General features: G+C 42.6%; 1 protein-coding gene across 3 annotated transcripts in view; it reads left to right on the top strand.

Annotated features, from left to right (window-relative positions):
- The first annotated feature begins 1,044 nt into the window (after positions 1-1,044).
- The window catches only part of Cald1 (caldesmon 1), a 183,283-nt gene continuing 167,413 nt past the window's right edge, over positions 1,045-16,914 (top strand). The window contains exon 1 of one of the 3 annotated variants that reach the window (XM_048340258.1): positions 1,045-1,377. The gene's annotated coding sequence lies outside the window, so the exon portion shown is untranslated. The remainder of the gene's footprint in view (positions 1,378-16,914) is intronic. The other 2 variants (XM_048340260.1, XM_048340259.1) reach the window with 2 other exon arrangements.

A 16,914-nucleotide genomic window follows, 5' to 3' on the forward strand; every position in this document is an offset into this window, starting at 1 on the left:
CAGATCCGGAAGAGAGAAAAGCCTTTCAGTAAAGCCTTACATTTTGAAGATCAAGCGTCTGGATTTGAAATTAGTCAAATAAAAATGTCCTGGTCCATGATAAAACAGTATCCAAGCATAGGACAATAATGAAACATAGTATTTTTTTTTTCCTTGCCTGGCACCAGGCCTGACAAATAATAGATGCTACAGAAAAATTAGTTAAAAAAAAAACTATTTTGAACTACTAACTGAATGGATTCTGGTACAAGATCACAATTGAATGCATGTGTGGGCTGGCTAACTGCCTTCTAATTCAGCATCTCCTGATTTCGTCCTCTGCTACATTTTCACCCTGCCGTCCATCAGTTCCACCTGCATGGACTTACGTGTCTCTAGACATCAGCCCCAAAGTAGGAACCGGATCTCTTCATTCACTCTGCTGGGTATCAATTTCTAGCACAGTTTCCCCTCACAAAGACTGAGGAACCAAAGGAGGGGGGCTGCTGATAATGAAGTTGTTCAAGCCTCCAGATCCTGTCTAACAGAGTTTCAGGCACTGCATTTATTCTGACTAATGTTAAAAAAAATATCATCACTTTTTATTTGGGGAGGAGGAGTTCAGTTGTTTGTATAACTGATGTAGACATATTTTTAAGGGAGCTGTTCCTCTTCTAGGCTAGAATTTCTTCTGTACAGTGGACCTGGGTCTTGTCCATTTCAGACTTTCAAATTGCATTATGATTTAAATTCATTTTATACACTCAACTGCTTTGAAAAGAAAGACACTATTAAAACTCCTTCCACTAAAATTTGTTTCCTTGCCCCTAGTCCCATAAACAAAACTAACTTCACTTTTCATTTCATGGACTGTGCTTTTTTTTTTTTAAGCTTCATTTATGTTCTACAAGACAGCCTCTTGCTCTAAGATTAACATTTCTTATGATTGTTCCCGACCATGGGTCCACTTCCAGAGGCCCTGCTAAGGATAACCAAAAAAGGGCATAGAGCAGGCTGGTTTTGGCAGCCTGCTTGAAGTTTCGGAGCTTTTTAGGTCTTGGTTTTTCTGGTGAGTGATTTCCTGAGCATGCCGGGGGAATGACAGGCATCTGCAGAGACAGACAGCATTGCCTTGGCTGGGGTGTCGTCATTGGCTGCCTATTAGAAAAACTACAGGACAATGCATACCACTGACTGCCTACGGTAAACAGAGAGGATATGTGTTCACTTAGCATGGACTTCTGGGAGGAGCCAAGGAAGGGCCGTCTGCAGTTTTATTGAATAGAGCAGTGTGCGTTTGACTGCCTGGCTGCCTGCTTGCTCTCTTGCTGCTCTCTGGCTTCCAGGAATCAATCCTTCCTTTACAACATCGTCCCCTGAAGAATTGCAGCTGAGGAGGTAAGGTATGGGGCCTTGCCTGTTTGCTCCTTGGAAAAAGCTGTTGGGGGGGGTGGGGACATTGTGCAGGTTGCAGTCAACAGTCTTAGCGAACGCAGTGAGAGATGAAGCGAGTGTTAGAAGCAATAAATTCTGTAGATTCCCAGAGCCAGCCTGGGCTCCCTTGCTCTGAAAATGTTCCCAGAAAGCAAAAAGAAAAAAAAAGAAATTTTGTTGAGATTAGGAGAGAGATCGTAAAGGGACTGGGATCCCGGGAGGCCCTGGCACCTTTGCTTGGGTGGCTTTTGTTTAGGAGAGTGATGTAGGGTTGTACCTGGTATCCACAGACCAGCTGTGCCAGTCATTTCCCCCAGCTATTTCTTCCATGTCTTTTGTGGTCAGGCATTTAAGGAAGTTTTGCTTCAGAAATAACAGTAACCATTTTTCAGGTTGATGAGAAGCCAAACAGTGATGAATTTTCTTTCTTTCTGTTTTCTTTTCTTGCCAAAGGATTTCTATGTTACTCTGTTAACCGGGATTTAAGAAACACTCTTTGGAGCTGCAAGGGAACATAAACAGGGGTTCTGGCACTAGTACGGGTTGAGTCAATGTCACTGATCTGATATTTGTTAAGACAGAAGTTGCCCACTGATCTGTTTCCAATAAAGCCAAGTAACAAGAGAATGTGTCCATTTAGTGGTTGTATTTATAGAAATCATAGCTAACTTCCTACCAAATGATTCCTTATTTCCTGCTTAAAAGTGTGTATTCCTAGAGAATGTGAGAAGATGCAGGTTGGAAATGTGTTCTTGAAAGGAAGGAGACAGGTTTTCATTCGGAGACTAGTGTATTTGGGCATCTTAAATAGAAGTATAAGGCAGCTAGCTGGTAGTAATTTGTGATTCCTTTTAAGAAAGAACTGGTTGTAAAGTGTGTGTGTGTGCGTGTGTGTGTGTGTGTGTGTGTGCGATTTTAGTGTTGTGTCAATACATGGCCAAAAAAAGAAAACCTGGATGAGAACAAAGTACTTGGTATTCAGCAATCCCTTCCGTTAACAACGCTATGCAGATGGTCTTGTAAACTGAAACAGTAAAATCCTTCCAGTGTGTTTAGCAAAACCAGATATGCATGGCTAGAACTTAACTAGAGACTGGGTCCTAGGAGGAAAAGAAGGATAGGGCTCTTTTTTTTTTTTTTTTTTTTTTTAAGCAATGTGAATATCTTTGCTGCCCCTTCCAAACAATTGATTCAATCTGATTTCATTCCATGGGAGGTGGGGTGGGGTGGGTTTGGGGTTGAGATTCACAACATCATTTTTTCTCTTTGTGCTTAGAAGTTTGTGCATAATGTCCCGTGAATGCCTCTGTCCCCTTCTAGAAGTGATATATGAGAACAGAACCCCCAGTGAATGTCTTTCCCTGGAACAGTGCTGAGTAAGTGTGAGAGAAAGGTTGCAGGCGAGAGCTAACGTTTGATTATTGTCTTTCCCACGAACAGATCAAGTTCCACACTGAATTGGGGGGTTTTTTTTTTGAATGTCAATCAAAAGATGGAAAGCAATTTCTGTTTCGAGTGTTCTCCAAATCATGTAGGGAATGCAGTTTGGAAGGAAATCTATAATCTTGGGATTTGAAGATAAATTCCATTTGGAAACCAGCTTGTCAGAATGGCAACAACTTCAAACTTTCTCTGACCACTTTCTCCCATCCCCCCTTCAAAAGCTCCTCACCCCCAACGACCACAAAAACACATTTTTGAAATAGCACTGTAGGTGTCCTATAAATGTTTGGATGGAAGGGATTTTAGTTCATGTTAAACAGTTCTTCATGTTGCTTCCCTCCCGGTGAGTATTAGAGCACCTTTAGGTAAACAGAGACCAAATAAAACCACACCAGGAGAACTTCCACTGTATTGAAATCATTGACATATAAAGGCAAATTTCTGGATCAAAAAGTCATTAAACTAGGTATTGATGGCCCACACTTGTAATCTGAACTACTCAGGAGGCTGAGATATGAGGTTCTCATTTTGATGCCAGCTCAGGCAGGAAAGTTCCAGAGACTTTTCTCCAATTAACCACCTTCAAAAAGTCAGAAGTGGAACTGTGGCTCAAGTGGTAAGAGTGCTAGCCTTCAGTCAAAAAGCTGGGGGACAGCACCCAGGCTCTGAGCTCAAGCCCCAGAACTGTCCCCAAACAAAGAAAAAGTTAGTTTAAAAGAGTTGACTTTTTCCTTAATACTGGATTTGACCCATAGGTAAAGTGTGGGGTTGTTCCTCTTTTCCAAAGCCAATAGGATGTGCAATTTAAAGAATTCAGATAAGGAGAGTCTTAAGCAGATGTATGATAGAAAGAACAAGGATAAAACATCAAGGTGAAGGACTAAAATGAGAAGTCATGAAAGGATTTCCTGACAGTGGGGCTATTGACAATTCTAATTAGTTCCTGTGGCTGGCCTAAGAGCTTCTTGCTCTCTGCAGATGGATAGGCAAGTCCTATGCTGTGTCCTGAAAGTCCAGAGTCTGGCCTGATTCTTCTTTGTTCTGATGAATAAAATGCATCTTGAGCTGGATGCCAGTAGCTCACATCTGTAATCCTCACTACTCAGGAAGCTGGGATCTGAGGATCATTATTCAAAGCCATCTCAGGCAGGAAAGTCCATGAGACTTTTGTCTCCAATTATCTACCAAAGAGCCAGAAGCAGAGCTGTGGCTCAAGTGGTAGAGCATTATCCTTAAGCCAAAAAACTAAGAGAGAGCACCCAAGCCCTGAGTTCAAGCCCCACTACTGGCATATGTGTGTGTGTGTGCACACGTACATGCACACACATACATACACACTGCAATGCACCTTGAAAGTTTTTTTTCTTTAAAAAGGCAGTCATTTGAGGCTGGGGATATGGCCTAGTGGCAAGAGTGCTTGCCTCCTTCACATGAAGCTCTAGGTTCCATTCCCCAGCGCCACATATATGGAAAACGGCCAGAAGGGGCGCTGTGGCTCAGGTGGCAGAGTGCTAGCCTTGAGCGGGAAGAAGCCAGGGACAGTGCTCAGGCCCTGAGTCCAAGGCCCAGGACTGGCCAAAAAAAAAAAAAAAAAAAAAAAAAAAGGCAGTCATTTGAGGCTGGGATATGGCCTAGTGGCAAGAATGCTTGCCTTGTATGCATGAAGCTCTGGGTTCGCTTCCCCAGCACCACATATATAGAAAACGGCCAGAAGTGGCGCTGTGGCTCAAGTTGGCCGAGTGCTAGCTTTGAACAAAAAGAAGCCAGGGACAGTGCTCAGACCCTGAGTTCAAGGCCCAGGACTGGCAAAAAACAAAACAAACAGGCAGTCATTTGTCCTCATTAGTCATTTTCATGGCAGTATGAAGCACAAAAAGTGACTTAGAGATGGGCAGTGGAAGGGATTGGCTACTTTCCCCTCTGCCTGGTGTTGTCACATGACTCAGAAATGTTGATGAAGCCATGAGTATGGGGGATGGGGACAGAGAAAGCGCTGATGAAGTGGATTACAAATTGCATGATAAGACCAAGAAGGACATTAGAAAGATGTTGCCAAAGACCTTTCAGAATTCAAGAGGGGTTGTCTGGTAAAAAACAAACAAACAAACAAAAAAACCCAACAACACAACAAAAAAACTATTGTAGGGCCCCAATGTAAAGTCATGATTTTCTTTCACTGAAAATCCTTCCCCTGTCAAGCTATTCCAGGTGCCCACAAGTTGTGAATAGCTCAGGAACTTAAGAGACACTTTCAGCCGAGGCTTAGCAGCCCTCAGATCTAGTAGTGGTTCTTCTGCTTAAATAATCCTGATCTCTGAGGAAGTCCATTCTTGGCTTCACCCACGAGTGGGAGATCTACTCCCCTCCGTGGCCTACCTAGTCCACACTGATTTCAATCTGAGTGTCTGGACATTCCACGCCTTCTGGGTGAACCACTTCTTACTGTTCCTAATTATCTCTTCTTCATATTTGAGGGCCCTTGAGTGCTACCTCCTGGTTCCAAATTCTTTCTAGAAACCTGAGCCCAGAATAGAAATACAGGCCTGTATCCCAGTGTTTGGCTTTGATCAGAAGACATAAAACATTAGGAAGTAGAGGAAGACGGGCCCTCTGTGCTACAAGGCAATATCCAGGAACCAAGAAGCCTGAAGATTCCAGGTGAAGAGAAGACCAATGACAAAGTGCTGACAACAGAAAGGGCTTAGTAAATGAGGCAGCTCTTCCGCCTCCAGCCCAAAGCATGGAATGAATCCCAGCGTGTCAAGCCTGGGCCTGGTAGGGAGGAGGAGGTAATCAGGAGCACCTGGCTGTGGTTCCTGTTGGTATTGAGACTAGACTGCCCCCAGGGAGCTTGCCTCTCAGCCTGCAGTATTCCCAACCGAGTCCTGATTCCTAGTGGTATCCCTAACTTCCTTACCCACAGTCCTCTCATCCATACTGGCTCCTCCATCCCCAAACCAAGCATTGGAAATGCTGCCCAGCTCTAGGATTCAGCTCAGACATAGTGAAAGTGTCCAACACGGGTGCATTTTAGGTACTTGAAAGCCACTTTTTTTTTCTTGCAGAGAGAGGGAGAAAAGTAAAGAGCAGGTAGAGTTGGTGTGGAGATATGGGGATGTTTCCTATAGTAAGGAGCCATTTTGATTTTGATTCTGCTCCCCAAATGTACACAATTGGTTTTTGATGGGTGAGGGTTGGGTTGTGAGAGGCAGGCAGGAGGGGTGATGGGGAAAAAGTGATAAGTTTATCTGTGTTGCTCTGTTACTCTTCCTGGTGTTGAGTTGTTGTCAGGTAGCCCTTGGAGCATTGGCTAAAAATTCAGACCCCTTAAGTCTTTTATAAACAAATAAGCTTTATGATTGACAAGTGAAGGACCCTTGCAACTGATACAGATGATAAGTTGCTCTGGGTCTGCACGGTCAGCAAGAGTGGATGCGTATGACCAGGTATCATCCTCATCAATATTTTTATTCCTATTTTATTATTTTGAGACAAAGCCACACTATGTAGCACAGGCTGATCTCAACCTTCATGGTTCTCTTGCCTTCACCCCTCCACCCACCCTCCCTCAACTGTTGGTATTTCAGGCATATACCACCATGCCCAGCTCGGAGGTTATCATTATTTGTTTCCCAGAGAGGAAAGGAAGAATGGGATGTGCATCAATGTACACCTGGGTAGGGGGACACAATCCTAGGGTAAGCATTCAGAGCAAAGGAGAGTCTCTGAGGGAAGAAGCCCTTTTCTATAGGGAACTTCTCGAGCTATAGAAAGTCAGGAATGGCTGCTAGCATGTGTGTGCCAAGAGACCATCAAGAGCTGAATGAATGAAAAACGGGGGAGGGGTTGCTAAGCAGCAGTGAGGAAATAATTGAAGGGAAGTCATTTTTTAAATAAGCAAATTGGGTGTTCTTGGGATGTATTCTAATGCATGTCTTCTCCTTAAAGAAAAGTCCCTATCTCTAGCAATGATAGCTAACTTGAAGATAAATTGCTTCTTAATTGTTTCCTGGCATTCTTCGTGAATATGCGGATGAAAGTACTTAACAACCGGGAAATCATCTTACATGGAAAGGAACACATTAAGTGGGAATATATAATTAATTCCTTTTACACCCACATGCACCAGTCCCTCTTGCTGCTCTCAAGATACTCCAGTGGGGAGCTAGGCCCACCTCACCTTTGTGCGCAGGTCTGGTGGGACCAGGGAAAAGCATCCACCCAGCCCAAGGATAAAGAATTGCCCTAGAGTCAGGAGTGCCAGTGAGTGTCAGCCAGAAGGCTTATAAAATACAACAGTTGGCTGGTCCATGAATACAGCCAGGGGAGGAAAAGGGAAACAGCAAAATACAGAGGGCAAACACAGTCTCAGAAATCAAGATCTTATTTAGCAGGGCATCATCCAGTCAAGTAAGAAGTTTTCGCGAGCATTTAGCACAGGATTCAGGACAAGGTGATCCTTGCATTAATAAATTCCAATCACTCAAGCAAACAACCGGGGTTAAAAGATACATATGGAATAATAAAGGGATAACATTGTGAGAAAATCAAGAAGTCAAAACAGGACCAGGGTCCAAAGAATGGAATTTTAAACCAAAGTGGGTGAAATGATCTCAGAAGGGAACTGTGTATCTTCACTTGGTAGGCTCCCATTCAGTCTGCTTCTTCCCATTGTTCTATTACCTGGAAATTTTCTGCTGTGATTCCAAGTCAGGGAGGCAATCTGGTTGGTTCTGCTAATAGCTATTATCTTCATTTGCAAAGTCTCTCAGTAAGAAGAGTGTCCCGCCACTGGCCTTTGTATGGATCACTTACACTGCGGGCCTGGTCGCCATCCTACTTCTATCAGTGGCCTCTCCTGAGCAAAGGGAAGCCCAGCAGGCAAAGTTAGTTAGAAGTGAAAGTTGGGCATGGAAGGCCAATAATTGAAATTTCCAGTAGTTCTCAATGAGTACCACTTGACTTTTTTTTTTTTTAATGGTACTGGGGCTTGAATTCTGGGCCTTGGTGCTATCCCTGAGCTTCTCTGCTCAAGGCTAGTTCTCTACTACTTGAGCTACAGCTCCACTTCTGGCTTTTCCGGTATTTTAGTGGCTATAAGAGTATCATGGACTTTCCTGAGCAGGCTGGCTTCGATCCATGATCTTCAGATCTCAGCATCTTGAGTAGCCAGGATTATAGGCATGAGCCTATCATGAAATGAGCACCTGGCACGCTTGAATTTTGTTTTTTTTTTTTTACGCTTGAATTTTTATGTGCATGAATTCCTAGAAATGCAAACACCCACTACAGCTCTTGATGATATTAGTATGGATCAACCAATGTCAAGGAAAGTTAACACTAATAATATAGCACTAATCTCTGAAAAGGTAAAAAATCATCCATTTCAGAAAGATTCTTAAGGGAAATATGAGTATTTTTTGTTGAGAAAAAGAAAATCCTAGGAGCCATGGATCCTTTTGAATGAAGGCCGTCTTTCAAATGCAGTGAAATAATGACTTTAAACTTTTAATACATAAGAATGAGTATACCACAATGTAAATCATGTAATAAACCCAATGTGTACAAGTGAGAGCCCTTAACCAGTGGAAGTTTCTGTCTAGACAAGGTTTTCCCTGCAATCTTTCATCCACAGACTACCTGTCAGGATGTCATCAAGCCAAGTCAGCGATCCCCTGTCTTCTGCCCAGCTCTGATAACATGTGGAGCTTTGCACCCTGCGCTGGGTTCACTTTCCAGAAAGGCATTGACAACTAGGCATCTAGGCGTGTGCATCAAAGGCTAGAGAGGTCAGGAAAGGCAAACAGATGAGGAACAGATAAGAAATCTGGACCTGTTTATCCCCAAAGCAAGGAAATGGAAGGTACCACATGTATACCTTCCTATACTTGGAAAAATCTTGTGTAGAAATGGGAGAGAGCATTTTTCTCTCAAGATAGCGGGGTTGAATGCATAGATCCATGGAATTCTTAAGCTGGCTGAGCATTAGGGTATCATTTAATTGAGGAAATATGTGCCATTTCCCATTTGTGTACCAGGTCTAGCCAACCAGTATATTAAAAAGGCTTCTGAGGGTATACCTAAGCTTACAGAGTGGTAAGAGAGTGGAGGGACAGAGCTATGGCTATTCAGCTGATGCTTTGTACTTCACCAATGTAGTCTTAGGTTGAGCCTAACCTTGAGCCTTCAGTCTCTGGAAGGTCACAAGTTATTGCAAAAGATGAACAAATCTAAATATACAGAAAGTACTTTTGGTGAAGAGTAAATAAAACATCTCACCTAATAGGTGTTATTGTTTTTTTCCCTAATTACATAAGTGCATTATGATGATAAGATACTGGTTTATTGAAAAGAGCTGTTGGATTTTAGTTTTGTTTTTCCAATAAATGGAGTTAAGACATACAATTGTATTGTGTATGAATTGAAGCAAGACTTTTGGAATATTGAAAAGAAATCGTTGGTTTTCTTTTCGTTGGTTGTGGGCCTTGAATTTAGAGTCTGGGTACTGTCCCTGAGCTTTTCTGCTCAAGGCTAGCACTCTACCAATTTGAGCCATAGCGCCACTTCTGGTTTTCTGGTGGTTAACTAGAGATAAGAATCTCATAGACTTTCCTCCACTGGGCTGGCTTCAAACCGCAATCCTCAGATCTCAGCCTCCCAAGTAGCTAGGATTCCAGGCATGAGCCACCAGCAGCTGGCTCTTTGGTTGTTTTTTGCTTTTTTTTTTTCTTTAATAAAAGGAACTAGACAAGGGTTATAGTTCAGTGGTAGTGTATATGCCCAACATATACAAGACCTTGAGTTTGATCCCCAGCATATACACCAAAAGAAAGATTCAGCAATCCATTTTTCAATTTCCAGATGAGAAAGGACAGCCTAGCCACACACATCAAGCAAAATTATACATGTGATGGTAGGTTTCTTTGATTAATATCTGCCTGTCTTATTAGTCAGTAAGATTCATAATGACAGAGAACATTGTTGAATTAAAGAACAAACTAAGGGGCTTGACCAAGATCATCTTTGTTAACTAGTAGCAAAGATACTTCTAAAACTGCCAACACCTAAGTCCTAGGCAGTTGCCATATTGCTTTTTCCCCCCTTGATAATAAGAGACTCTTCTCTCTTAGCAATTCACAAAGTTAGATGGAAAAAAATGCAGCCCTATTCATCCTGAGATCAGTGGCTCTTAAACAGCATCTTCATCAGAATTGACTGAGTGCTTTTAGAAAATATACATTCCTGAGATCATGTCCCCTGGAAATTCCAATTCAGTAAGTTTCCCTAGAGTTGGAGTACAAGCCGTCTGAAGTTTGTAACATCTCCTTTGGTGGAACAAGCTGGCTCAGAAACATCCCCTGCACCCCTACGCTTACCATAATTTACAGTAGAGGATGCTGTTACTTGTTTATCCGAAGCCTATTCTTTTAGTTTTTTTGTGCATTTCCCCCCCCCCTAAAGTTACAACTCTGTATCCCAAATAGTCAATTTTGCTGGAGAGTATCTTTAGAAGAACTAGAGTACTTATTAAAAAACTCCCCCCAGCTTCCGTAACTCTTTTGGGGCATAAATATAAAGTTATCAACCCCACAAGGTCAAACTTTCTGATGAGTTTTCCAGTGTTTGCTTTCGTAAAGCACTGGAAATGTGGCAAGAATAAAATTTCTCATGGTATTTCCACTTCTTGTTCCAGCTACCATTACTAAGTGAAATTTAGGCTTAGGAGGAGGGGTGAATCTAGAAAAAGTTTTCTTTTTAAGTACTTCTGTCTTTAAGGTACTTTGTCATCCTGTTGTTTTAGGTATATGCCTTGCTTGGAAAGACTGAAGACTTTTTTTCTCCCATGTTCTCTACTTTTAGTGTTAAGGATGTACAGATCTCTGAAAGGGAAAAAAGTGCCCTCCCCGCTTCTCTCATAAATCTGGGGACCATCACAGTCTCTTTAGATGCTTGACAACAAGCTCTATGCATGGACAAGTGGGATAATTTACTTTAGCAGAAGGATTTTTTTTTTAAACTATCTCTATGATCTTCTATTACCAAATAATTAGGACTTAGTCCCTTTGTATTGTGCAGAACTGTGTGGCATATTGAGTGCTGCATATTTATATCCTATTCACCTAAGATTATAGAGCTAAGAGTTTCTCTGTTTAAGTGAATTGATCCGAGAAGCATGCCAGCATAGAGACTGTATTTGCATGGACACTCTCTGGTGTACGGGAACAGGTCCTCATGGTATAAATGAAGCAGACCAAGGTCATTGGAGAGAAGAAATGACCTGGCAAATGAGTTTAGGATTTGCAGCTGTAGAGCACCACTGTCTGGACTTAGTCTCTCTTCCTCAGTCACACTGTCCCTCCCTTTCCGTGTATCCTAAATGCATATTAGCTATCAAAAGCTGATGGTGAAAAGTTAACATTACAAGCTGGGGCCAGTGGCTCACACCTGTAATCCTAATTACGTGAGAGGCTAAGTTCTGATTTCATGATTCAAAGCCAGCGCAGGAAGAAGAGTCCATGAGATTCTTGACCACCAAAAAGCTGAAAGTAAAGACAGGTTGTAGCGCAAGTGGTAGAGTGCCAGCCTTGAGCAGAACAGCCAACTGGGGAGTTAACTTTTCAAAAAATTTGAAGGCCAGTTGAAAGAAAATGATTAAATTATACAAAGTTACAACTAGATACATTATATTAAAGTCCAAGGGAATACTTAAAACACATTCGCTCCCAGTTATCTTACCCAGTTTCACTGTTATCTATTCTTTTGAGACCAGTTATATCTACTTGAATCTATATGACAGAAATTCTTTTTTTTCATATTTTTATTATCAAACTGATGTACAGAGAGGTTACAGTTTCATATGTTAGGCATTGGATACATTTCTTGTACTGTTTGTTACCTTGTCCCTCATACCCCCTTCCCCCCACTCTTTCCCTCCCCCCCACCCCCGGAGGTGTTCAGTTCACTTACACCAAACAGTTTTGCAAGTATTGCTTTTGTAGTTGTTTCTGTTTTTTTACCCTGTGTCTCTCAAATTTGGTATTCCCTTTGAATTACCTACTTCCAATACCAGTAAACACGGTTTCCAATATACTCAGATAAGATTACAGAGATAGTGTAGGTACAACCACAGGAAGGTGATACAAGAACATCATCAATAATAGAAGCTACAGATACACATATGACGTTGAAAGTAGTTACAACTGTGATATAACAATTGTTTCCATAACATGGAGTTCATTTCACTTAGCATCATCTTATGTGGTCATAAGGGTATAGCTATTGGGCCTTGTGATGCTCATGACAGAAATTCTTTATTAGACAAAAAATAATCTTTCTGGGATGGGAATATGGCATAGTGGCAAGAATGCTTGCCTTGTATACATGAAGCCCTGGGTTCAATTCCTCAGCACCACATATATAAAAAACAGCCAGAAGTGGTGCTGTGGCTCAAGTAGTAGAGTGCTAGCCTTGAGCAAAAAGAAGCCAGGGACAGTGCTCAGGCCCTGAGTTCAAGGCCCAGGACTGGCAAAAAAATAATAATAATCTTCTAACAGCCAATTTTACAATGAAGAAACTGAATTTTACTTAAGTAATACCTGTAAAGTCACAGAGCTAGTAGTACATTGCAGAACCAGGATTCAAACCCAGACCATCTGTTTCCCTACTCCACAAGCTCAACCCCCATTCTGTGTCACCTGTCACCCAGGACTCCAGGTGACAAAGACTCCATCTTTGATCGTGATGTGATTCTGGTGATGTGACTTATTTGAGAATGAACTGTGGAGTCAGAAACACTTCAGTTTGAGCCTCAGCTTTACTACTTTCTAGCTTGTTCATTCATCCTGATTATGCAATTAGGATAATTATTCCTTCATTTTAGAGTGATCATGACTATTAGAAGCAATGTCTCTAAACTACTTGAACAATAAGTTACCAACCACCGGTAATCAATCATGACCGCCTCTAGCAGGCCTCAGGACTCCCTTTATCTCCCATGTCCTTAGTGGCATAATCGCCCCTGTTGCTTCCTCTAAGTTCAACATATAGAGTAAAAGGATCTGATGTTTAGGATCTGATTTTTTTTTGCCAGTCCTGGGGCTTGAACTCAGAGCCTGGGTACTGTCCCTGAGCTTCTTTTGCTCACGGTTAGCATCTACCACTTGAGCTACAGCACCACTTCTGGCTTTTTCTGCATATGTGATAATGAGGAATCTAACCCAGAGCTTCATGTATGCCCGGCAAGTACTCTACCACTAGGCCATATTCTCAGCCCTAGGCTCTGATTCTTTTAGATCCTTTCACTGGGCTCACCAGGAGGGAGGACCTAAGACCAACAGATATAAATCCTAGGAGTCCCTTGTCTGAGAGCACTGGGGGCTCATGCCTATAAAATCCCAGCTCCTTAGGAGGCTAAGATCTGAAGGACTACAGTTCAAAGCCACCCTTGGCAGAAAAATTCTCTAGATTTCATCTCCACCACTAACCAACAGAAAGCAGGGCCGAAGGTAGGGCTCAAGTGGGAGGGTACCAGATGAGTAAATGGGAGGCCATGAATTGAAACCCCCAGTACCACCAAACAGTTAAAAAAATAAAGTAGGAAATTCTATTTCAGGTTGGGATGAGCGTCTTCTAACCAGGTCGTTCTGCCTCTTAAGCCTGGCCCTCCCTAAGCTCCATTATCCTCTTCAGTCTGAGGGTCACTTCTTACCTCAGCACTGGACCTGAACTATCTTTAATGCTTTCAGTAATCTTCATGTGATACAGCTAAAGGACTTCATTGGCCCTAAGATTGGATTCTTTTGTGTGGTTTCAGTATTTTAGACTTAGAGAGAGATAGAGACAGAAGAAAAAAGGTGGGGGAGAGAAACAAGGAAGAGGTGGAAGAAGTGGAAGGAAGGAGCAGATGTTAGGTGGAAGGGAAGAAGCATTTAGAAAACATTGGACTTAGGAGAAAAATCAAGAAATATGAATAGATTGCTGGTTATCTTAGGCCCTTCTGGGTTAAAGGTACTGAAACAATGACCTAGATCACTTGGCTACCTTGTTGGTCTACTCGCTATGTGCCAGAACTTTTCCAACTGAGACTACCATCTCAGAACAGCAGGGTAAATCAAGGAACTTGTCCCAAATCACACAGTTGGCAGAGGGCAGAGCTGGATTCAGTACCATTCCTTGACTGGAGCACTTTTCCATTTCTCTATAGCTGTCTGCTCTGTGTCTTCCCTCAGGAAAGTGATAGAAACCAGAGCAGAAGGTTTCCATAACCCATCATTATAACTTGTCATTGAGCCATACTGCAGTTCCACTAGACAAGCGCACTGTCACGCCCTGCCATATAAGGGAACAGAGCTAAACACCATTACTTAAACCACTGACTCCAGAGACTCCTCAAGTGAGAGCCAGACAGCATGAGTGCCCAGGCCTATAGCAGCTAGGAAAGAAGGCCATGGAAATGCTTTTATGTTTTCCCTTCTTGTCACTGAGAGTGATGTAAACAGGTAGTTTGCATGCTTCTCCCTGACCCAGGAAGATTTCCATACTTAAAGTATGTGAACAAATACTTCACACGCTTCTAGTGTTCAGTTGTGTCTGATTTAACTATGGGAGAGAGAGAGAGGAGACCAAGACAGTACTGGTTCTGTGAAGACTGGATGGGAAATTGAGGGCTACACCTCTAAAGAAATTAGAATCTGTTCCTTCCTTGCCACTTCTTAGAAATATTAGTTATTAATAAGAATCCACTTTACTTTGTGGCTTTCTTACTCAATGCTCAAACATATGTGATCAGCCTCTGGTTTCATCATTAGTCCCAGTGAGGACTTTAGAATGGGAACTTCTGAGAGCCAATTTCACAGGAGAAATTGAAATTATTTGCCCATGCTAGTCCCATCTTGCCACAAAGAGAACCCACTGTTCCAGATAATTCTAAGAAGTATTTCTTAGTCCCGTCAGCTTCTCCTAACTTTCATCTTTAGCCAGACTGTAATGGAGGCATTTGTTTCCTAAAACTGTCATTAAGAAGTTCCACAAATAGAAATCTATTTTCTCTTAGCTGAAAGTGGAGCTGTGGCTCAAGTGGTAGAGCATTAGCCTTGTGCATGAAAGCTCAGGCTCAGCGCCCATGAGTTCAAGACCCAGCATTGATATCAACAGAAAGAAAAGAAAAGAAAAGAAATCTATTTTCTCATAGTTCTGGAGGTTAGTCATTCTAAGGCTATAAGGAAGGCTCTGTTCATGTTCATGTAGAACTCTCTCTCTCTCTTTTTCTCTCTCTCTCTCCGAGTCTGTCTGAATTTCCTCTTCTTGGAGATAACACTCATATTGAATTAGGGACTACCTAATATCATCTTTTAAAAAGAAAACAAGATACTCTTTATAAAGATCTATAAATCCACGAGGACATGTTGAAGGGCTGGGGATTAGAACTCCCACAGATGAATTCAGGAGAAGACATAACTGAACCCACCATATACCCCAGTTCAAAATTATGGTAGAAACTCATGGAGTATGTTTTCTAAAATTCCAAGTACAGAAAGCCCTATTGCTTGTGGTATTCTATCTTCCCTCTGAGTCTGGGGAATGCTTTGCTAGAAATCACTTGGCCTTTTGAACTCGCCCTTAACATTTATTTTCTGCCTTTCACAAGCTGAAATTCTGATCCAGTGAAAAGTCAAAAGGAGGTCTCTGGGATGACGCACTGAAGCACAGCTCCGCGGGCTGTGGCCTATCTGGGGAAGGCTAAGAAACCACAGGGGCAGACAGTCTGGTATGCAGCCATTGGGGGTGGGGCAGGGGGCTGGGAGGAAGGCTGGGCCAAGGCAGCCTGCTTGGCTGAGAGGCAGAGGGGGCTGAGGAAGAGGTAAGCTGCAGCCTGGCCCAGAAAAGCAATCAGAGAGAGGGTGGAGAGGGTGCCTGCAGCGGGCAGAATGAGAGGAAGGCTATTTCCAGGCTTTTTAACACAAACTAATCACAACCACTCATCCCTCAAAGCAGAGGGAAAATCTTAGAGGCCTACACATATTTGTGCTCTGAATCATTTGTCTCATCTTTTCTTCTTCTTCTTCTCTCTTCTCTAGTCATCTTAAATATGTACACCCTTTCCCCTCAGTGGCTCTCCTGACTTCATCTGTATTTGGCCTACTAGAGCTCATCCATCCACCTTGCTGTCATTTTCCCTTTCTATTTCCCATGACCATCATTTCCCCCTCCTCTCTTTCTCAGAGCTCTTCTTGGTATCTATTCCTTGTTATGGCAACTCTCTGTCTCAGGCCAGAGGCAGTCTTTCAAGGAAGTGACTGTGCCTCTTCTCATCCAACCTGGGGCAGTGGTGAGAGAGGCAAAAACGATTCCAGGCAAACTCAAAGGGATAAGCATCCTAGCACGGTATGGCTCTGACCTCCCGAAGTCTCTCTTCATCCATCCACCACTCACTCTGTTTCTGTGCCTTTCTTTTAAAAAATCCTCTGGGTTCTCATTCTTTTTTTATTTCTATTCCAAGAACCTTTATGTACTGAATTTCTACCTTTCATTATCTCTCCTCGATCCTTCATTTTATGTTGTGTTGTTTGGGTTTTTTTTTGCCAGTCCTGGGCCTTGGACTCAGGGCCTGAGCACTGTCCCTGGCTTCTCTTTGCTCAAGGCTAGCACTCTGCCACTTGAGCCACAGCGCCACTTCTGGCCATTTTCTATATATGTGGTGCTGGGGAATCGAACCCAGGGCTTCATGTATACGAGTCAAGCACTCTTGCCACTAGGCCATATTCCCAGCCCTATGCTATGTCTTTTGTAGTAGTACAGGGATTTGAACTCAGGGCTTCACACTTACTAGTCAGGAGCTCTACAAAAATATGAGCCACATCCTCAGATTACATTTTGAAAAAGCATAGTCTTTTTTTTCTTTATTGTAAGTGAAGTACAGAAAGGTTACAGTTTCATATGTAAGGCAGTGAGTACATTTCCTATCCAACTTGTTACCTCCTCCCTCATTTTTCCCCTGCCTCCTCCCTCCCCCTTTCCCTTTGCCCCCCCCCCCCCCCGTGAGTTGTATAGTTGGTTTAC

This window comes from Perognathus longimembris, chromosome 2 (genome assembly GCF_023159225.1).
Source record: "Perognathus longimembris pacificus isolate PPM17 chromosome 2, ASM2315922v1, whole genome shotgun sequence".
In the NCBI taxonomy this organism is placed as follows: domain Eukaryota; kingdom Metazoa; phylum Chordata; class Mammalia; order Rodentia; family Heteromyidae; genus Perognathus; species Perognathus longimembris.